The following is a 22,043-nucleotide window of genomic DNA, read 5'->3' on the forward strand; positions in this document are numbered from 1 at the left end:
CCCTGGACTGCGGGTAGGCACAAGCCACAGGAAAGAAAGCAGCAGAGGTGGGACAGGCTCCATGAGGCTGCATCTGCCTCACCCCCTTCCTTCCCCACACTTCTCCCCGGGCTGCGTGCAAAGCTTAGCGCAGATAAAGCATATGCTCCCAGAGTTGCCTTATGGCCTTCCTTCCCTGCTCACATGACAACCGTCACTTGTAGTCAGCCATGGTAGCAGCTCAAAGGGATCCGGGGCCTGCAGGCTGAGGCTGCAGCTGGCTAGTCCAGGCTCCCTTTTTATTATCTGAATGCACTGCAAACAGCCATGGAAGCACATGTCTCTCTCCGCCTGGAAGAACTACCGCTGATCACCTCTGCTCCACAGACAGCAGGTAGCTTTGGCTGTGCGTGGAGCAAGGAGAGAGGCAGCTAAAAAGGTCCCAAAATCAGGGCACCTCAATGTTAGGGAGCTCCACAGCAGGCCCCACGGGAAGGGAAAAGAACCAACCCTGATTATCACTGTTATTATTTTTCCCGTTATTGTTAAATAACAACACAAAGGGAGGTAACATTTTTCTCTTTTGACGGAGCACAGACATTTGTTTACTGATGTTTTTTATGTTGTGCCATGGATTAATTAGAGGGGACATGCAGCTGGGAGGGAGATACTCCAATGTCAATTGAGCGCAAATCAGGCAGATCCAAATGAACTCAAAAAAATGTCACATGGTTTTTGTACAACCTCTAAGCCCCAAACCCTGCTGCATGCGAATCTGAGCGGACTGCTTTATCTGTGCAGAACTGCATCAACTTCCACTGGGCTCTGGCTGTATGCAGGAGCCCCGGCAAGCAGACCAGAGTGCGGGGCTCAGGCATCACTCTTTGAAAAACAAACGCCAGTTGCACAAAAGTGCCAGCAAAGGGTCATCTAACAACCTAAGTTTCTGCAGAAACAGCTGCAAAGGCAACTTATGTGGAGTTTTAAAACAATTAGTAACGAGCAAGCAAATTCAAAACTTTTGGCACTTGCTGTCCCTCGAAAAGCTCCTCACAGACTTCTGCAAGCACCTTATAACTCTTGGTAACAGTGACTGACTGATGCCAGAAATATCTCCAAATGGGCATGCAGAGATTAATTTGCTTAAAATAATACAGAGAGAAATGGAAAAGAACAATATTTAGTATTCTCCTATCCTTCCCCTCTCCCCTTCAGTGCTTTTAGAAGGTCCTAGATTGATAGCCCCCCAAAATTACAGTCCTCTCTTTCCCTATGGACACAGTAAACCAAAGGCAGTGGAAACTCAAGCCTTTTATTTTCTGACCGTACCAGTGCACCTCAGCTTACTCATCTCACTTAAAAGGTGACAAAATGCTTCTGCCTCTCCAGGCCTATTAGGTGGCTGCCTTGCAACTCATGAAGCCATTTGTAACTGCACAAAGCAGGGCACAAAACATGATTTTTCTAACTAGTAGCACTGTATATCCATTTTGTATAGCTGTAAACAACTACATTACATGCAAGGTGTCCCTAGCTTGACTGCTTTGCTGAAATGGCTAGTAAGGGCATCAATTGTAATACAGAATCCTGTCAAAAAGAAAGTGAAGCATCCTTTAACATGAAATCCACGTATACTACTGAACATCCACATCAGCTGTATCGTTCAGTAATTACTTGCTTTGATGGGATTTTAGCTGGCAATGGAGAGGTGTGAAAGGCGCCATAGTATACGATTAGCAGGAGTAAAGGAATCCAAGAAACAAGGGACTGGCACTGAGAGGTAAGCAGCTGTAGCAAAGAAGTTAAACAATTTGGCTCAGGCCTGTTAGCCTTCCTGGCAACTGCACCACTTACACATACTGCAAAGGAAAAGAGGGTGCTTACCTACAACTGCAAAGAACTTCACAGTCTACAAATGATAGGAACAACTTTGGTCTAAGAATTAGGCCCACTTTTCCAAATGTGATTAATGACTGTGTGTGCTTTCACTTGTTCGATGTCCCCACCTGGGACACCTGATATGCACCTGACTTCTAGAGGATGGATGGTCACCTCTTTACTTTCTGAACACTGAAAACGAAAAGATTAGGTAGAACACACTCATTTCAAAATATACTTAAGCTAGTATATTTATAGTATGTCGTATGTATAGTCAGTGCCTGACTAATCCACCTGTGACCCTTGCCTACAACAGCAAGATAGCAATGTTTCCATCCCTCTAGAATACTTTTTCTCACATCCCCTCTGCCCTCCTCTCCCCCCAAAAGCACAGGTCAATTTAGAAAGACTTTTCTCAGAAGCATGGGCATAATTTATCTTTTTAAAATTAGCTCGTATTTTATTCAAACGTAAAAATATTTTTCCACGTGATTAAGCTGTAAAGCAAAAAATAAAGAATGCGTAAGAGTAGCCGAGCAGCGGGGCGACGCTGAAATCGGTCATAATGTAGCGGAGAAAGGCTCAGGGCAGTGAACAAACTTCCACGGGATCCTTGGGCTGCTGGATATGCAAAAAAGCACAAGCACACGCTTGTAGAAAGAAGCGAGCACACTTCAGTTGGTATTAGTGCTGCTGCTGTGGTTGTTGTTATTAATTTGGGGCCTTTTCTAATACGGCGGCGCACCCACAAGTTGCCGGCCCCACGCTGCCGGTGCTCTGCCCGCCCCGACACGCTGGTGCTGGGCGATTTCAGCGCGCGGCGGGCGCCGACGTCCGCGCGGCGCGGCGCAGCGTCCTGCCGCGTTTCCCCGCCGCCTCGGCTCGGCTCGCCTCGGCTCGGCTCGGCTCGGAGCTGCCTGCCGGGATGCGCTGTCGCCCGCCCGAACTTCTCCGCTCGCCGCGGCTGCGGCCCCTGAGTTAAATCATCCCCACTGGAAAAAAATAAACCAAGTGACAGCGGGCAGCGCCGGCGGCCGGCAGCCGTTGGGCGGCGCTGGGCAGGGCCGCGCCGCGCCGCGCCGTGCCCGCCGCCGGGCACCCCCGCGGCCGTTGCCCCGCGGCGCTGCCCAGGGCCGGCACAGTTTGCTCTCTCGCCGCCCTGCCGGCGGGCGGCAGGTCGGGTCGGGACGCGGCGGGGTGCCGGCAACCGGCGGCCCCGCTACCTGCCCCGCGCCGGCGCTGCCGCCGCCAGGCTGCGAGGAGCAGCGCGACGATCTTTGTGTGAGTGCGTGCGGCAGGGGCTGCCCGGCGGGCCGCGGGTGTAACGGCGCCGCTGAATGGCTGGCGGCGCCGTCGCTCAGCGCCGCAGCCAATGGCGGGCCGCCTTATATGGCGGGGAGTGTTGTGGCGCTGCCCGGGTTGCATGGCTCTGCGCGGAGCCGCGTTCCGCGGGCGCCCAGGCGCAGGGCTCGGCCGCCGCCGCCGCTCCGCGCTCCGGCCCCGCGCCGCCCCCGCCGCCCGCCGGCCCCGCCGAGGTGAGTGCGCCCGGCGCCGCCGCCGCCTCACCGGGCGGGCGGCGCAGCGGTGCCCGCGCCCCGCACTTTCCCCTCCGCGGCGGGGCAGCCCCCCGGGAGCTTCGCGCGTCCCCGCGGCCGGCGGAGCGGCGGCGGCCGCAGCCGCGTCCTGCCGCCGCGGTCCCCAGTCACTTTTGCTGTCTGCCCGCCCGCCTGCCTTGCAGCGCAGCCTGCACGTAAAACTTTGGGTCGGGTGGGTCTGCGCCGCCGAAAAGGCAGGAGCCGCGGGGTGGTGGTGGGGGCGGGCGGGGAATCGCGATGCGGTGCGGTGCATTTAAAAAAAAAAAAAAAAAAAAAAAAGGAAAGAAGAGGAGAAAAAATAAAAAGGGAAAGAGAGCGAGGGAGAGGAGCCGCCGAGGCAGGGGTAGGCCAGCCGGTGCCAGGCTGCGCTGGAAACCAGGCTCCTCTCGGCACGGCGGGGAGGCAGGGGCAGCAGGCGCCGGCGGGCAGCGGAAGGGGGGAAGCGGCGGGGACTCGCCCCGGGCGGGCGGCGGGGGCTTGACAGGGGGGCGGCGGCGGCGGCAGGAGCAGAAACGAAACTTCATCCGGCGCGGGGACGGCGCGCCCGTGGGTCCCGGCTCTGCCCCCCTTCCCCCCCCACACCACCCCAGACACCCACCCGCGGCGGGGGTCGAGGAAGGAGGGAAATGGGGGCGGCCGGGCCGGGCGGCGGCGGCGGCCCCGACAACAACGGCGGCGGCGGCGGGGCCGCGGCGGGCGGCCCCGGGGTGTGGGGCTGCGCTTTCCGGTAGCCGCCGGTGCCGTGGGGCCGGTGCGTGCGTGCGTGTGTGGGGAGGGGGGGGGGGTGTTGCGCGGCGGTGGGATCGTGTCGTGCGGGTAAGTTTAAGGCGGAGAGAGCGAGCGAGCGAGCGCGGCGGGGTGTGTGTGTGTGGAGGAGGGGGGGGGGGGGGGAGAGGCAGGGCCAGGCCTCGGCCGTTTAAAGTCCCGTTTGCGAAGGTGAGTCGTGACATTGGGGGGTCGCGATGACAGAAAACTTGGCGGGGGCCGCCCCGGGCGGGGGGCCGGCGGCCCGGGGGGGGCGGCGGGCGCCGCCGGGGGCCGGGCGGCGGTTCAAGTGCCGCGGCGAGCTGCTCGGGTCGCTGGTGAATTACAGAAACCAGCCCTCCTCCCTCCTCCTCCTCCTCCTCATCGTCCTCCCCCCCCCCCCCCCCCCCGGCAGCCGCTTCGCCTCGCTCTTCCTCCTCTCGGGTTTATTTGCAATGTATGAAACTTGCATGGCTGTGAGGAGAGCCGAGCCAGCGTAGGTTTGCGAGGAGGAGGAGGAAGGGGAGGCAGAGGAAGGGAGGGGAATACGGTTAATCGCGGGGAGCCGCACGGCAGCAGGTTTGGGTTAGGAATATCGCTAACGACCCGCCGCCGCCGCCGCTGAATGAGGAAGGTAAAATGAAGCGATGCGAAAGAAGCTGAGACAACATGTACGGCGCGGCGGCCGAGGGCAGCCAGGCACCGAGGAGCCGGGTGGTTTCTTTCTTTTTTTTCGCTTTTTTTTTTTTTTTTTTTTTTTTTTGCTTTCCTTTTCAGTGGGGAAAAAGCAGGAGCGCAGGGGGGATTGGGAGGAGGAAATGCCCGGTGCTCCCGGGTGGCGGATCCCGGTTTTCAGGGCGGTTTGTGTGTGTGTTTTGGGGGAGGCGGAGGGGGAAGGCCGCGGCTGCAAAAGTTTTTTTTTAGGGGGGAGGTGAGTGCGGGCGGCAGGCCGGGGCCGGCGGCGGCCGCCGGGGCCCCGAAACCATTGCCCGTCCTGCCGGCGACACGTCCGAGGGGCCGGGGCAGCGGGCCGGGCTCCATGTGGCTTCTCCCCACCGGCGGCGGCACCCGCGGGATCATCGCCCGGGCCCGCGGCGAGGAGGAAGGGAGCAGCGGGGAGGTGTTTTTGCGCCGGCCCTGATCGAGCCGTGCCGTGCCGTGCCGAGCCGAGCCGAGCGCGGCTCCCCCCGCGCCCCCTGTCCGCGCCGGGCGCCAAGGTGCTGTGCGGAGTTGTGGCCCCGGGAGGGTGAGGAGACGTGTGCGCGGCGTTACTGCTGCTCTCCTCCCCCCTCAAAGCAAGATGGACTCTCTTCTCTCTCTCTCTTCTCTCTCTCACTCTCTCTTCTCTCTCTCCTCTCTCTCTTTCTTCCCCCCCCCCCTTCCCTGTGTCTTGTCAGCCTTTAAGATCGACATTTTGTAACTAAGATGCAAACTTGATGGTGACCGAAGGGTGTGTGGCGGTGGCGGTGGGGAAACAACAACAACAACAGCAACAACAACAACAACAAAAAAAGCCGCCCCCCACCCCCACCCCACCCCACCCCCGAAACGGGAAAACCCTGGGTCAGCCGGGCCTTTCTCTCCGTATGTGATACCTTTGCTTTGCACCCCGCTCACCAGGGCGGTGGCGGCGCCCCACGCGCGGCGCCGGGTGGCACGCGGGGGGTGGCGTGGCGTGGGGGGAGCCCCGCGGCGTTACCTGGGGCCGCGCTGCAACGCCGCAGGCCCCCCCCGCCCCGGCTCCCTCGGTGTCCGTGCATCTGTCTGTCTGTCCGTCCAGCATACCTGCAGCCCGGCGCGCTGCTGCTGCTGCTGCTGTTAATTTCGCCGTGGTGCGTGCATCCACGCCCGGGGCTTGGTCGCTCACTTGTGCAAGTTGCCGGGGGTTTATTTTGTTTGCGTGTGTGTGCCGATTGCCGACAACTTTCTGCCTTTCAGCTCGGTAATCCCTGCACGCTTCTCCCTTGCTCTATGTATAAACATGCATCTGTACGTGTACGTACATACAAATACGTGTATCCATGCATATGTGTGTGTGTGCATAAATACGTATCTGTGTGAGCGAGAGGGAAAAATAACCCACCCTGCTGATGCACACTCAGATGATTTGTTCCATTTGCCCAGTCCTGCTGCCCTTTAAAGACACACGGTGCAGCTTTTGTTTGCTCCTGAAGGTTTCCTGCCGCTGTGGTCTGGATTTAATGGGAGCTGAGTGTGGAGTGGGGCGGGGTGAGGGGGTGAGGAGCAAGCAAGTTTCAAGTTTTGGGATCACTCCTCTTGTTGGCATTGCGGTGAGTTGCAATATTGTAAAATCATGGTGTGCTGATGATGTGCCTTTATTTGATACTTTATAGGTCACTATCACATGACAAAGGCTTTGAGACAGCTTCGTCTTCGTCTGTCTGTAATTTCCCTTTGCCTTCCTGGGTAAGTATGTAAACTGTACACACAGAAAAAGAGTTTTGTTGTCATTAACAAGATAGCGCTTCTCTTGCTGCCCTTTTCACATGGAAGATGCTTGTTTGAGTTTTAGCACCTCGGGAAACATGTCTTCTCTGGGCACTCGTAGCAACTGTTAGATTACAAAGTTTGTGTGTAGGGGTGGGTCTTAATAACCTGAGAATTAAAAGGCTGTGAATATTCAGATTCTCTTTTTTTGTTTGTTTTTGTTTTTTAAGCCTTGATTTGTAAAAATAGTAAGTTGAATCAGGGCTAAAAGTTCTAACCCTGAGTTCAGAGCACAAGATGCTAGGTCAAAAACTTAGTAAGAATGTAAAGACCTTTAAAATTCAGGGCTCGTTATAGTGGTAGGAAATAATAGAAACAATTAGGATAATTATTCATAAATCTCCAGAGGTCAAGAATCAGTGAAAAGTTCAGAAGAACTGTAGTACTACAGCAACAGGAGTTAGTTCAGTTGTAACGCATAAACTGAGAATTAATTAGAATTCCATCCATGTTCTTTCTGTGTTACTGTTTTTCCTCTTGGCATTGATTAATGTAGGTACCTATCAATTTGAAAGACAAATCTTAGCTACTGATTTACTAGTATTTCCATAGAGCTTTCAGGTATACAAACTTTTTTTTTAATGTGTATGCTATGGAAAAGTTTTGACACCTCCTGAAGCGTTTGACACCTTTTAAACTGAAGTAGAAGTGGTAATTTCAAGGAGAGTTTGTAAATTTGTGGAGTCAGGTTTCATATTGGCATGAAGTAAGTGGCCTTTGGAGTGTTTTTTGTACAGTTGCTTCTGGTGGCACTGAACTGAGTTTGGCCCTGAAATGGTAAAGAGGCAGGTAATTTTTTTTTATATGTGGAAATACTGTATATGTAATTAAAAACAAGACAAGACATGTATTTGGAGCAAGCTTAGTGCTCATAAATGTTCATGATTAATAACATAGTCTTGACCTTTTCCAGTCAGTGTGTAGCAGACATAGGATAAGTGATGGTCCTGAACAGGCCATCTTGCAGGGGGCTGTTGGGAGCAGCTGTTCTTATGTGATATTATGACCACAGAACTAGCCTTAAGGCTGGGATAACCGCTGTGGAGGAGATGGCTTGAAGGGGGGATTCTACTTTTTTTTTTTTTTTTTTTTTTTTTTTCCTGGCCAGTTCCTGCAGAATTACACTCAAATTTCATTTTTTTTCAGAATTTATGTGGAGTGAGGTAGTGTGTAGGTCTGAGATGAGGCTATAAACACCAAATTTAAATTACCAAAATTCTTTGACAGACTAGTTGCATAGGAGAATATTACTCTCAGTTTTATAACATTACTGACAAGGATCTTGTTTTGCAAAGAGTAATTGATGTAACAGTGTTTACCAAAACGAAAACACACAGACTGGGAAATTCAAAAGCTTGCTGATCAGCTTCAAACTGTTGTTCAAAGCTGAATACAGTCTCTCTGATTTTTTTGAACGGTTTTTTTGTGTTTTCAGGTAAGAGTCAGATTAGAGTGCTCTAAGTAGCAAGATTTTTTTGGGGGGAGGGGAATAATATTACAAGGTATTGGGTAAGGACAACTCGGAGACCTTGTTTCAGGTAGTATCTTTGGTCATTATGTGGTTTTATATGATGAAGTCTTTTGGATGGATAGAGTTCAGTCCTAGAAATGATGGGGTGATGATAATCTTCCCACAACTTTACAAGGAGCAGACCTCAATTTTACGCATAGTGCTAAATGTAGTTCTTACCTGATATTGAAATAGCATTAGCAAATTACAAAGAAAAGAAGGGCAGAATATCCTTGTGAAGAAAAGGGCATAAAGGAAGCTTTAGAGGAAGCAGAGAAATACTTTTCCTCATAGCTGAAAAAGCAATAAAAATAATGTGCCTAGTTAAGGGGAGAATGGAGATCTCATTAGATTTGTCCATGACTAGAAACTTCCATTTACTTTTGGGAGTTCTTACTTTGGTAAAAGCTAAAACTTGTTTTATTACATAGTTTTTGATAGAATAACTGTTCCCCAGTGGAGTTCAGTAATTTGCTTGAAACATATAAGAGGGAGAACTGGATTCTGGTCTTGGTTAATAAAACCAGGTGGACTTTGGGGAGGACAGCAAATGAAAGGGGGTTGATCTGGTTAGGAAAGGGCCTAGTGAATCTTTTGAAAGTCAGCCTGTGGTCTCAAAACGTCATTGCCTAGTGCTACTCATCTGAGCACGACAAGCTGATGAACAGTTTCAAGCAGCTGCGTACTCTGGAAAACTGTGTTGGTTTTTGTGTTGAGGTAAAGTCAGAGTATTTTAGAAACTAGCCCCAAATGCTTCTGAGCCTCTGGGACTGCTTGCTGTAAACCCACCGTTTGCAAAACTTCCCTTGGTTTCGGCAGCAGTTTTATTTAGGAAAGGAGTGTAGGAGTGATGGTGAGAGGAATTTATCCATATTTATTTTCCTGTTCAAGGTGATGAAGGAAACCATTTGCTTTCATAGTTGTTTGAATAATTAAAGATATTAAATGACAATTTTCTGCATAACATATCGGAGCTAATCATGCATTTATTTTATATGTAGCACGTTTCCTTTTCATTCAGAAAGATCCTAATACGCTTTGTTTATAAACTAATGCTTCCATAGTTTACGATCCTGTAAGCAGGTGAATGCTTTGAAGCGCTTGACAAGTTGCATTAAATTCACTAATGTGACTGCTCACTTTCAGAGCTTAAAACTCTCCCAGGTTATGGCTGCTGTTGGTCTGTGGGCTGAGGGCATGCAGCATCTCTCAAACTTGGTCCATGTGACACTGGGCAGGGCAGTCTGCTGGCCCACAGGTTGTAGCAGGGTGCTGCGAGGAGAGGAATTTTGGACCGTATGAGTTGGAGAGGGTTAATCTTCCGTTGCGTGTAGCAGGGGGAAACCTGCAGATGAAGTAGGCAAGACCTGCTGTAGGTAAGGCTCTTTGGTAAATCAGGGTGAAGGTTGTATAGCAACATACAAGGAAATTCAGGTACCTGGACGGTGAAAATGCGGCCCGTTTTGACAGTACGTGGCATGTGTAGTGTTCAGGACTCCTTGTTTATACCGAGGTCGTTCCTTGATGGAAGAAGTTACTATCTGTCAAAGTTAGAACTGAACTGAAACTGTTTCTGATACCTGACTGCCTTTTGACCACAGACTGCCTCTGTGATCTCTGACAAGTGATGTTAGTCAAAACCGATAGCCACTTCTAAATGCTTGGATCCAGGTTGGATTTCCTGTGCCATCACGTGTGTGGCTCGCTGCTGCTACCGGTGAAGTCTGTAGAGGTGCCATGGTCAGCTGGAGGCTCTCAGGTTTGGAGTTTACTCTTGCAAATGCAGCCTTATGGGCTGTTTCCACCTGCAGATGGAGACTAGTGATATTCCCTGTATCACACAGCAGCTTTAAGATGAAAGTCATTCCTGCTTCTGGGATGCATATAGTACTGTGACAGTGGAAGTGTGTGTGTCAAATTAAATCATATGGAGAACATTATTAGTATGAATTTCCTTAGTGAATTTAGTTTATTTTAAAACAGTATATATACTGCTTTAGCTTCCTGTAACCTTAATTTGTTTTCTTTATTACTTAGGAGTCTATAGAAGTTGATTGAAATAATATAGTTATCTATATTTCAAAATACCTCTTGAGGAGAAACAAGTCAACTTTCTTTCCTCTGTCATGTTATCTTCACTGCTTTTCTGCTTTTTCTCTCTATTATTTTGATACCTTTTTCAGAAACGTTTTTTCTTCTATATCAGAAGATTATTTGGTCAGATTCTCTCTCTCTCTCTCTCTCTCTTTTAACATCAGTAGTAATATGTGAATAATCTCTGATTGCAATGTGCTGAGCCTGTTACTAGTGGATGTGTGTGCGTCTCCCAGAAAGACTACTACAGGTGTTGCCCATCTTGATAGGCTCAGAAGGAGTGAGACCTGAACCAGCATAATAATTATTCTAATTTTCAGAATGGATTGATGCGTTGCTGTTGGATTGCATTGATTTAAAAACAAACAAACAAAAATTATCAGAGGTTTTGCTTCTTATTCTGTCAATAATAATAATATAGTTAGCAGTTGTAGGCATTGCCTTATTTGTGTACTCATGTCCTGTCTGGCAAAGTACATAAGCCATGCCTAAATCGTAAATCTCAAAAAATGGAAAAAATGGGCCATCTTTTCTTAATCCCTGTTTCAGGTATCTGAGATGCAAAGCAGTGAAGTGGTTTGCCTACTATCGCCTAGCAGGTCATCAGCAGCAGGGAATGGAACAAAATCCATGTCTGACTCCTTAGTCTTATGGCTTTTTCCTTGGTTTATGCTACTTCTCTGAAGCATTTCCTACTAAATGCCTGTCTTGACATGTGAGTAGTCTCACTGAATTCTATGTTGGTTGGGTATCTTTTGCTAGTACTCAACTTTCTTCATAATGCTACTTTAAAGAAGAAAATCTTCAGTAATAGTATGAAGTCACTAACTTCACAGTAAGTCATGCTGATAGATCGGAGGGCCTAAAGCAGCAAGAGAACTAGTTTGAAGCTTTTACCACTAACTGTGGTATTTAAGCAAATGTGTATATTGCACTGTTTGTTTAATACTTCCCTGAATGAATTTTAAGAAACAAAATACTGTTTTTCATAGGGGAGCTATTAAAATATACACTGATCAGAAATAGTTCTTTACAATTAAATTACTTTTAATGTTTATAATCTAATGCTAAGTCAGTGTTAATTCCATTATGAAATATGGAATTGACAAGCAAGCAGCAACTTCAGCACTTGGGCCGTGTTTTGATAAGTAAGGGTGACTTATCCATTTGAACTTCTATTTCTAAAGTCAGTGACCATATTACATCCTATCAGATTTTCAGATTTGCTGGTTACTAGTGTTTTATTGCTGAGGGTATGAATCGGCTTGGATTCAGAATAGGAGTTCTGTTGAGGAGGAAGGCATACTTTACTCAGTGCCCAAGTGTAGACTGAACTGTAAAATTAGCACAATGATAGCAGCGTTTTATTGTCTTTAATATTAATAAATTCAATTACATAAAAGATGAATCAACAAAGAGGAAAAGCATGGTTTTGACACTTTCCAGTGTTCTTGCCTTTTCTTTTCTAGCACATAAATGCATAATGTAAAAACAAGTCCTTTTGAGCACGGACAATTCAGCATGTGAAAATAAACTAGCTTCGGGCATGTTTGCCTACAAAACAGGCTAATATGACAAAATCTCAATTTTTAGTAAGAGGAAAGAAAGTTAACTGGATTTTATGAGACTATATTCAGAAAATCAGTTGCTTAGAAGCATGGAATAGTTACTGGCAGACTCCTTCCACATGAGTATTTTGATGTAGGAGATTTTGTAAAATGTAGAAATCACTGCAAATACGTTTTGTTGACCCTTCCTGTCACTGAGGGCCTCATTCAGCAAAGATAAAAATGATTCAGTGGACTTCCACAGCATGGGAGCTGCAGAACGTAAGTCAAGTGGAAGTTCTCTTGACAAGAAGCTTAACAAATTGTGTCTACACCTTCCCTTGCTGATGGGAAGTGGGAAAGAGTGCATCTTCCCTTTTGTTTTTTTTTTTCTTTCCTTCTGAAAGGTGGTGCATATGTAACAAATTGTTGAGGATTCTGCTTTGAGACATTGTGAAACCAGAGTAACTGCGTGCTCTGCTGTAAGGTTACTCTCCTTTTGCATAGCTATAATAGCAGGAAGATTTGTGCCACCCATGTTCTCAAGAAGGGCTTCATCCTTCTCTTGCAACCTAGAGTTTTCCAGCGCCAGCTTTCATGGCCTGCTCCCAAGTACTGCTGATGATGACTGAATTTGCCCGTGGAGGCGGATTCAGATGAAGAAAGCTTAACCCTGCTCCTAGGGCTTTGGTGGACTGGGCCATATGTTGGTGACTACGTGGCACTAAGTGCCATGTACCACAGCAGAACTGGGATTGCTAGATGTGCTTTACTACTGTTTGCTTCATGCCTTTGAATAGGTACCTTCCAACTCTTTCCAGTATATTTTTCAGATAGCTACTTAAGGACTTTTAAGGATATACTTTGTCAGAAGTTTTGTTTTTTCTGTTTTTCATTTGTACCTATACTCTACGTGATCGGGAATAACCCAGCAATGCTAGCAAGAGCTCTTGAGACTGGTAAGACCTGTCACATGATAAGAGATAGGATTATGTCTCTTACAGTAGAATAGTAAGTCTTCTTTCTTCAGCCAGCATTTTTTTATGAAGCAAATAATCCTAGATTTTTGCTTGTGTATATGAGAATATGCTATTTTGTGGTTGCAAAACAGAATTTAAGAGAATGTCATTGTGAGAGATTTTGAGAGGAAGCTAGATAAAGAAAAGCTTGGGAGGGAATGGAGGGAGTGAGGGAGAACTTGATTACTTCTCATCTTTTTTTCAGCCTCTCCAGTGTAAGGTAACTCCATGAAAGTCAGTGGAGCTGAAACATTCTGTTATTTTGCACTGAAATCTGTCTGGGAAAGTCAAGAGGAAGTTGCTCTTTTCATTTTTGCCAGGTTGATTAAAAAAAAAAAAAGGGGGGGGGGCATTTTGTGGTTGGCCATGTTTGATTTGCTTTCTACAAGTGGTCTTTGAGCCATAGCAGCTCTTCAGTGAGCTACAACATGCTGAAGTTTTTTTTCTTCCTTAGAGAAGGGGTGAAGTACTGGGATGTTAATGCATCTTGTGCCAACTACCAAAGAGCTTGATCCTGCAGGCTATAGGTTCTGCAGCTTGATCCTGTGCAAATAGATTCTTGGACCCAAAGCCATACCCTGAACTGTATCAGCAATCTGTGCCCCCTCACAGACCTGCTTCCTGGAGTTGCTGGTAGCCTGTAATTCCTCAGAAAAACTGTAGTTTTTGTTATTCTTATTGATGTGCAGGTAGTCCTGAATCCCTGACCTGATGATGAGCAGCGCAGGAATAGGTAGGAATAGACACATCACTGAAATGTGTAGGGTTGCCATCACCGGGAAAGGGGTAGAAGAGCATGAAGTGTGAGAATGCTGTTTGGTAGATGATAGGTCTTTTGGCACACATGCCACTGTTTGTTCTCCAACTATGTTTGCTTCTCCAGTTTGTTATATGGCCAGGTAGAGGAAACAGTTTGATGTATTGTAAAGGAATAGTTGTAGATTACAGATTTTGAAAGAAGTAGTATTATCACTTCCACTTCTCTGATAAGTCTGGCTTCAGACACTGTTTCTTTTTGCAAAAGGTTTCTTTATACCCAGGTTTCATGTTGAGTAGTGCTAGCTTACACAGTGTGGAAAACTGCACGCCTGGCTCAGGTCGTCTGGCCACTGGACACTCTGTGTGCCACAAGCTTGTGAGGTTCAGGGCTAATCTCTTGTTTGAGTATGCCTGTATTTTTTTTTTCTTATTTAAGTGCCTCTATTTGTATTTCTTTTATCTAATTTGTTTGAGATACTCTTTCATACATTGTGCTAAACATAAGTCATCAAGTGCTCATAATACATTTTGAAACAAGTACGCAAAATTGCAGCATGATCCACTACTGATTACAGAGTTATGGCATATGAATTAATAAGAAAATAAAAATAGCATCATTAATTTCCAGCTGCTTTTGGAGAAACAGAGGTGTCTGTAGGGAGAAATACGGTGTTTACAGAAGGGAGAATGACAAAATTCACGGCAAAGAAGTTAGTGCAAGGAACTAACTATTCAAGGTTTGCTTCCTCTGTTTAGTTGATTTAAAAGTACGTTCCAGTACTTAGAGTAAACAGGCATTATGGTGCCATTCTTTGAAGACTGTTGGACTAAATAAAGAGCACGAGAGTCAGAAGTAGAGCAAGGGTAGGAAGCCATCAATTGTATTCATTTGTGTAGAAAGTGTTAAGTTAGCAAAGTGAAGTATGGATAGGTAAGTGTAACTGTTGGATGTCCCTTTCCCATTGACATGAAAGAGAATTGCCTGTGTGTATGGGAAAGAAAAATCATGTTCAGGTGTTTCCCTTGGTAATAGGTCAGTGTTTTCCTCGTGTCTGCTAGGTGCGCGGGTGTGCGTGCCGTTAAATCATGAAGCTGACCAAACCGTGAGAGCTGCCCCACTCACCCCTGAGCTTTTGCACTTGTGAGCCAAAGAGACAGCAAGGGTATGAAATACCTTCTGTGGTTACCGGTGGCGTCAGGAAAACCTTAGGTTTTCAAAACTCCTGCCGGCCGGATACTTTGTTTCGTGCGCAGGACTGTGCTGCCCCTTTCCCTGCCGTGGGTAGTCTGGTTGGTGTGCGCGGTCTCGCCTTCCTGGAAATCTGTTATTCCTCCCTAATGCAGAGAGAAAGCAGACTAGGAAAGGGTAAGGCCCATCACAAACAGCCCAGGTCTTCCTGCGAGGCCCACACCTGTCCTCGCTCGAGGATCCCGCAGCAAACCCCTTTCCGAGGGGGAACGGCGATCGTGGTGCAGGAGGTTCACACCGCGAGCCCCAGTGCTGCGCGCTCCCGTAGCCAATGCTTGGCGTTGCAGCCCATCGAAGCAATTTAAATCATGATTTTAAGTCAATAAACACTTGGTTTAAACTGGTGCTTTTAATCTCGTATTGTTTTGGTATTTCTGTATTTGTTTTCTCAGAAGCAATCTCTATTGGTAGACAACCGTTAAAATATGTAGCTAAATATAGTGTTTACACTAAATTTGACACTTCTTTTTTTGCTGGTTCAGAAGAGGCACTGTGTGCCTGCACGTTTTTTTAAGTGATTGCATGGCTTCTATGCATTTATTTAACTTACAGTTGTTAAGAAAGTTTTGTTTTAGGATAATTTTGCTCCCTCCCCCCTCCGAAGGATGATTTACTCACTTAAAGAAATGTCCTTGTAAGAGCCCTTCTTTATCCAGCCTAGACATAGGTTTTGCGATCTCACCACTTGGTACAGTTTTTCCATATTCTTTCCTATTGATGCTGAGGGTATGCAAAATCTCAATGGTTATTGTGATTCTGGTATAACTAAATCTTGGCAGATAAGATCAGAAACCTATACAGAAATTATAAGAAAATTGAAACAAAGGTTACAATGCTATTGTAGGTCACAAATGTTTAGAACGGTCAAAAAAAAAAAAAAAGTCTTCCTTAAAAATAAAGATGTGAAAATTTTACTGAGTGTTATCTATGCTCACTCTTAAGGCAACAAGCCAGAATAAGATGAATCACTTGCCCTGAAAGGGTTGTCATTTTCTTTTTCACATACATTTGGTTACTAGATCAGTAAGAAAACAAATAGCCGTATATTTAGGCAACTTTTCTTGCGATAACTGTTTATTGCTGAAGCATTCATGTTTTATGAAACTACCTTAAAACAATTAGCTGTTGTTTAGCATAAGTGTTTAAACAAAATGCTTTGCTAATGTGGCTGATCTTATAGTTACTGCATTTTCATAGGGTTGAACTATTCTTGTTCTAACTTGTTTCTCCCCAACTTCTTTTTAAACACATGAAATGTTGAGGCTTTCTTCCTTTATTTTTGAAAATACATTTTTGAGCCAAGATTTTCTCAGGGGAATGGGTATTTCTGAGGGTGTTCTGTTGGAGGTGCCTCAGAAAAGCGTGTTACTCAGCATATGCTTAGCAGTGTTTTCTGCTAGGTTACATTAAAGTGGGCTACTAGTCAGGTTAAAAAATTTGGTTCCAAAATTCACTTTGGGTTGCATTCAGATTTGATATGAGCGTGTGCAATTCATCTGAGATGACTGGAACAGAATTTGGCTCTGTTTGTGATGGAGATTCAAGCCAAATCAGCTAGGAGTAGTGCATGTTTAAAATATTGTTGTAACTACATCAATAACACTTGCTTGGAAGGATGAGACCCCCTTCTTTGTTTTGGTCCCAGCACTGCAAATAAAACTTGTTTTTTGCCTTCACTTTGGAAGATTAATTAGAGAGGTCAACTTAGTGAAATAATCCCTCCGTCACTGGGATCCATATTTAGATAACAGGCAGGGTCGTATTGTGTATGTGTGTTTTTATTATTATTATTATTTTTTTAAAAAAGCCTCAGGAACTTCCAGAAAATCACATTTGCCACCAGAAGTGTTTCTACTGGTGCTGAACCAAACCATTATTGCTGCCAAGTGGTCTAGAACTGGTGCCAGTTCTAACCATGCGGGAGGGCGTGTAAAAGGCAGGTGCTCTGTGTGCTTCCCCTTCCCCACTGAAAAAGTGTTGGGGCAACTGATCACGTAATTCATTATCATTATTATTTTCAAATCCCTTTCCGCCCATTTTCCCAAAGGAACTACCCTATTGTCCAGAGTCTGTGCCAGAATAGGTCTAAATACTGTCACTCTGAATCCAGTGAGAATTTTGCTATCAACTTGTATCACATACCTTTGTGGGTCTCCTCTATGAACATAGGTTCTTTAAGTATCACTTGCACTTTCCTCATAATGTAATTGTACTGGTGACCAGTATGAATTTTACTATTGTAGAATGGGATAAAAGTACAAACATGGATGCAGTTACTTTGGAATAAAGGTACCGTATGCTACTACAACTTACTTGGCTTCAGAGAATCAAATAAGCAGGAGAATCTCCTTTATAAGGATGTACTCGCATTTCTGTAGGTTTACTTATTGGCCTTTTTAAGTATGCTGGTATAAGAACTGGTGTAGAATTGAAGCACAAAAGAAAAGAAGATCCCTCAGTGCTAGTATCTTGGTGCAGTTGTAGTTGTTCTGCTCACGTTCTGGTATAGCTGAAGCATGAAAATAGTCTAAGGTAGACAAACTCTCAGAGTAATGTGTGAATTATTCTCTGATGGTTTTAGGAGTAGAGAAGAGTGATCTTGGAGTGAGTTTTGTAGTATGTGTACCAGACACTGAATGAACTCTCTAAAATGTGACCTGGGGCACATGCAGTACTGTATCTAATGTAGTCTACTATTTAAGCTCAAATATATTCAGAGGGATTGGTGAAAATACACTCTGGCTCTGCACTTACACTTTAGCAAGCAAATAAAAGGTTAGCAGTTCCTTCTAGGATTCAGGCAAAGAGTGAAACTGGTGTGCGACAGAGCAGGAAAATAGAAAACGGGGCAGTACTGCAGCTTTTACCATTAACTTGCTTCATGCGCTTGGGCAGATTACTTCCTCTTTCTGTTTCTCATTTACAAACTTGGGATGATGATGCCTTTTTCCTTTGTAAAGTGTTGTGCAACCTGTGGAAGAAAAACTTGGTGCTGAATAGCTGGACAGATAGTTAAGGAGAGTTGTCCAGATTTTTTTGGCTCTGTCATAGAGTGAAGTGACAGTTGTATTGATGGTGGTACTGTAGTTTGGGGAAAACTCTGCACTGAGACTGGGTTTGGTTTAGTGTTAGTGATGATCTTTAAGTTCTAGAAAAAGCACTTGCTTCTCCCTCTAGAAAAGAGGAGTTCAAGTTGACTTTTAGCATTTCATCCTACCAAAGCATCAAAATAACTCACTTTCTAAACAGATATATAAACAGAAAACTCTTTCACAGTGTGCACCATAGACCACAGAGTCATTCATATATGTTCTCTGTTAAAGAAGAGTGTGCTTTTATGGAGTAGTAATGCTCTCATACTGTGTGCTTTTACAGGCACGAACTAAGTACGTTTTACAAACATTTTGGTACCAGTGTTACCACCTGCATTTTACAGCTTCCAGAGTGGACACACGGATATTAAGGTGATGCCATGTGGTTTGTGGCAGAAGCAAATACTTTGTGGAAGTTCCTGTGTCACTGTTAAGTTCATCCGGCTGGCTGCATCCTTGTTACTAAGGCCTCTGCCTTGCACATGCATGTAATAATACAATTCACTATCTATTTTTTCCTCATCAGTAATGAAAAGTATTATCTGTCATATTTCAGGCTTGCTAACTAAGTATACGCAAACTCTTAAGAAATCTGTTAGCATCCTAGTTCAATGCTGAAAACTATTCTTATGTATTCAAGAGCTTGTGCTACATGATAGAAATGTAACCTGGTAAAAAGTTACCAGGTCCAGCCTTTGGACCTGATATTTTGTTCTTTTAATGCAGGGTTTCTTTTCGACTCAATGCCATGTGAATATTGCCCTGCATGCTTCTCTAAAAAGTTTCTAAACTAAACTCTCTAAACTTCTCTACGAGTGATTTCTCATAAGACCTTGTTAGTCCAGGCTTGGTCTGCACTTGTGCATTTCAGAGTGTTAGTTCAGCTCTCCATCCAGAGCTTCGTGCTCTAAAGATTGGCATAACTGGGTTGGAAGGAAATAAGCATGGCGGGGTTTTGTGGAGAGCTTCATACGTCCAAGTCCCAAGTGCACAGTGCCAGATTTTCAGAGTAGTAGTTCAGTAACAAGGAAGCCAAATGACTCTCTTTAAAGCAGATTAGACAGCGAATCCTTGGATCTCATGCTTTCTTTTCTTAGGCTGGTATTGTTCAGAGCCTTAGGCTTTTTATGCTGACCCAGAGCTTTAAGCACGTTCCACTTTCTCAGTCGGCACACAGTCTTGAGCACACCAGAACTCCATTTCACAGAAAACTCTTAATACCTTGTTCACCTTCTAATTTCGAATTCAGCCATCTGTGCGCTACATTGTGAGAGGAAATGACAGAAAGCTACGAAGTTAATCAGCAAAAATCGGTAGATCCTAAGGGAGCTGCCCCTAGCCTAGCTGTTATAGCCAGCACTGATTTTTCTGTTTTAAACTGCTGACGTTTTTTAAATGCTCTCAAACTTGCATCTTTTAGACTGAGCTTTTTATGTATTGGATTTGCCTTTAAGACAAGGACCACATAGGGTTGATATTTGAGTGAGGTGGAAAAGAATTGCTAGAATAAAAATACTTATCTTAAGAGCCTGTAAACCACCTTGCTTCTGTGGGGTTTTTTTGTTTGTTTGTTTGTTTTTTAAAGATATAAGTTGAGTTTGGAGCTTGATCTGAAGACCATTGCTCTTGCTTGCCCTCCAAAGGATTGATTTATTTCACAAATATAATTTCTTTTCCCTCTCCTTTTCCTCAAGAACTGTGCTTTCATTATGGAGAGGAGGATATTTAAACATATACTTGATTATATTTGAAATACATACTTGACTATGCAGGACTGGGCCCAGTCCTGCAGTGCATCTCTAAGAGTAGTCTCCCTGAGCTATTGCAGTTGCAGAATGGAGGCCCTGTGTGTGCAGCTAATCATATAAGGACTGAGACATACTGGCACAGATCCTTGGGAATGTGCGGAGTTCTGCTAAGCTGTTGTGGCTTGACATTGATGAAAACAGTTGGTAAAGTTGGATCTGATTGTAAATTCTGACTTCTGAAGCAAAGAGGTTCCTCTTGGAAGGCTCATAGGACTTGTTAAATACAGAAGTTTGTAAATTCTGTAACCTGAATGATTTCTAGAGATATTTATCAAGAAATAGACAGTTATATTCAAATCATTCCTTTTTGTATGCCTAAGATATAAGACTAAGCAGTTAACAACAAAAGGAGCCGAATAAGAATATAGACAAAATTAAAATACCAGTGGTGAGGGGGAGATTATTAGTTCTTTCTCCAGTTAATACATGAGTAAAGTAATTAATTTATATTTCTTGGAAAGTTCCTTAAACTAAAGTGTGCAAAAGTCTAATGATTTTTTCTTTCAGAGAATTAAATATTCCAAGGAAAAGTGAAAGAAATCTTGCCCAACAACTATGGAGTAGCTTTCCAGATATGAATCAGACTGAAGCCATGCTGTCGTGTTTCCTAGAGCTGGACCAGATACTTCTGACTTCTTGGAGATCTTGCAGGCTTAAGCAGAGTCACCACTGGCCCATTCTCCCTGCTGATGTTTAGAGTCCTGCAGATGCAGTGAGAACTGGGAATAATCAGATAATTTTCAGCCTGGTGCTGCTCGGGAATGCTATTACTGTCAAGATCATCAGTCATGCTCACCAAGAAGAAGGCTTCTAGTCAGGGTGCGAGAGGTGTCTGTGCTGCTGCTTGAACTGGCTTGAGGAACAAGGTCATAGCTGAACTGCCTGATACTGCCATTGGACTGAGTGTGCAGATAAGCAGAAAGTTAGTTTGGGGATCTTTCCACTGTGTCACTAACTGCAGAATATTGGACTGGTAGAGAAGAAAAATGGGAATGAGAGACCATGGCAGTTGCCAAAATTCATTTGTGTCAGATGGAGTTCCTTGTAGGGTCCTAGTATTTTTCTCTGGTGCTTTGAGCTATTGGTGAGAGATCTGCAGTGGGTGTGGGATCTGATCTGTTCTGGCACTGAAGAAGGCCATTTCTCCTTTTCTGCTGCCAGAGACTGAAGGTGGTTTTGATATGTGTCTTTAGTTACAGTAGGATTGATATAATGAGATGGTACTCCCAAGCAGGAAGAGGGTTGAACCAAATAGCTCCTAACTGGGAGATGTCTGTATTCCTAGTACCCAGAGAGTAGAAAGAGCATGGTTGTATCTGGGCTGTTCTTGCAGGGCTTTGATTGTATCTTGCCTGGGAGGGGGGAGTATAGTAGTGTCTTGCAGTCATGATTCCCTGATCATCCAGACCGAGGACTCCCTTTGTAGAGCTTACAGAGTACAGTGGAGATTGGGTTGGGTAGGATGAGGGTGAAGAGCATCTCGGTATCATCCAGAAACACGATCAGGGCATAGGTGCTCTGCAGTCTGGGAGGGATTTTCAGCCTAGGAGCAGAGATGTTGTCATGGGCACTTAGGATCTTTGATGTTCAGGTTAACAGTCTGGCTGCTAGGACTTTAAAAATATGTGGGAGAAGATGAGGGCTATCTTGGCTGTTGGAGACAGCCCCAGTTGTGAAGTTGCCCAGGAAGTCTGTGACATGATAAATATTCTTTTTAAGTGAGAACATAAATTCCTCTCCCTCAGGTGTGTCGTGCCAGCTTCATCTATTGCCTGATGTTATGTTTTTTCACTCTAACAAAAATGTATTCCCCTTTCGGGTAAAAGAGGACATTCCTGATGTATTTCCTTTGGCTGTGGATCTGTAATTATTGTTCTTGAGTTTATTTGTGAGCTACTGAGGCCTTTACTAAAGATGGTTTGCCTATGATGTCAGAAGAGCTGTTCCTGTTTTGAGTCTCTTGATGGTTTTTCTTTTACCAGAAGGAAGTTCCAAGGAGTTAAGTTTGCTACAGTTGGCATCAAATACACAGCACTGGAAATCTCTTACGAGGTTTAGTGAAGCTGTTAGTGGGGGGAGGTGAGAAGTGCTCCTTAACTTCTCTTACTTTACTATACATCTGTGGCAAATCATTTAGCTCTGATGAGAACTAAAAAGAGCAGGTTCATTGAGGATGTCAGTCAGGTTTGCAGATTTGCATCATCCATGTTCCTTGTGCTTTTATTCACTTTAGAGATCTGGGGCAGCAGAGTTTTTCTGTA

At 45.4% G+C, this 22,043-nt stretch overlaps 1 protein-coding gene across 6 annotated transcripts in view; it reads left to right on the forward strand.

Annotated features, from left to right (window-relative positions):
* The first annotated feature begins 4,345 nt into the window (after nucleotides 1–4,345).
* The window catches only part of BBX (BBX high mobility group box domain containing), a 140,131-nt gene continuing 122,433 nt past the window's right edge, over nucleotides 4,346–22,043 (forward strand). For 4 of the 6 annotated variants that reach the window (XM_062596638.1, XM_062596669.1, XM_062596661.1 and 1 more), the window contains exons 1-2: nucleotides 4,747–4,830; nucleotides 6,551–6,623. The gene's annotated coding sequence lies outside the window, so the exon portion shown is untranslated. Of the gene's footprint in view, nucleotides 4,389–4,746; nucleotides 4,831–6,550; nucleotides 6,624–22,043 lie in introns of those variants that run through there. The other 2 variants (XM_062596645.1, XM_062596676.1) reach the window with 2 other exon arrangements.

This window comes from Rhea pennata, chromosome 1 (assembly GCF_028389875.1).
Source record: "Rhea pennata isolate bPtePen1 chromosome 1, bPtePen1.pri, whole genome shotgun sequence".
Taxonomy (NCBI): Eukaryota; Metazoa; Chordata; class Aves; order Rheiformes; family Rheidae; genus Rhea; species Rhea pennata.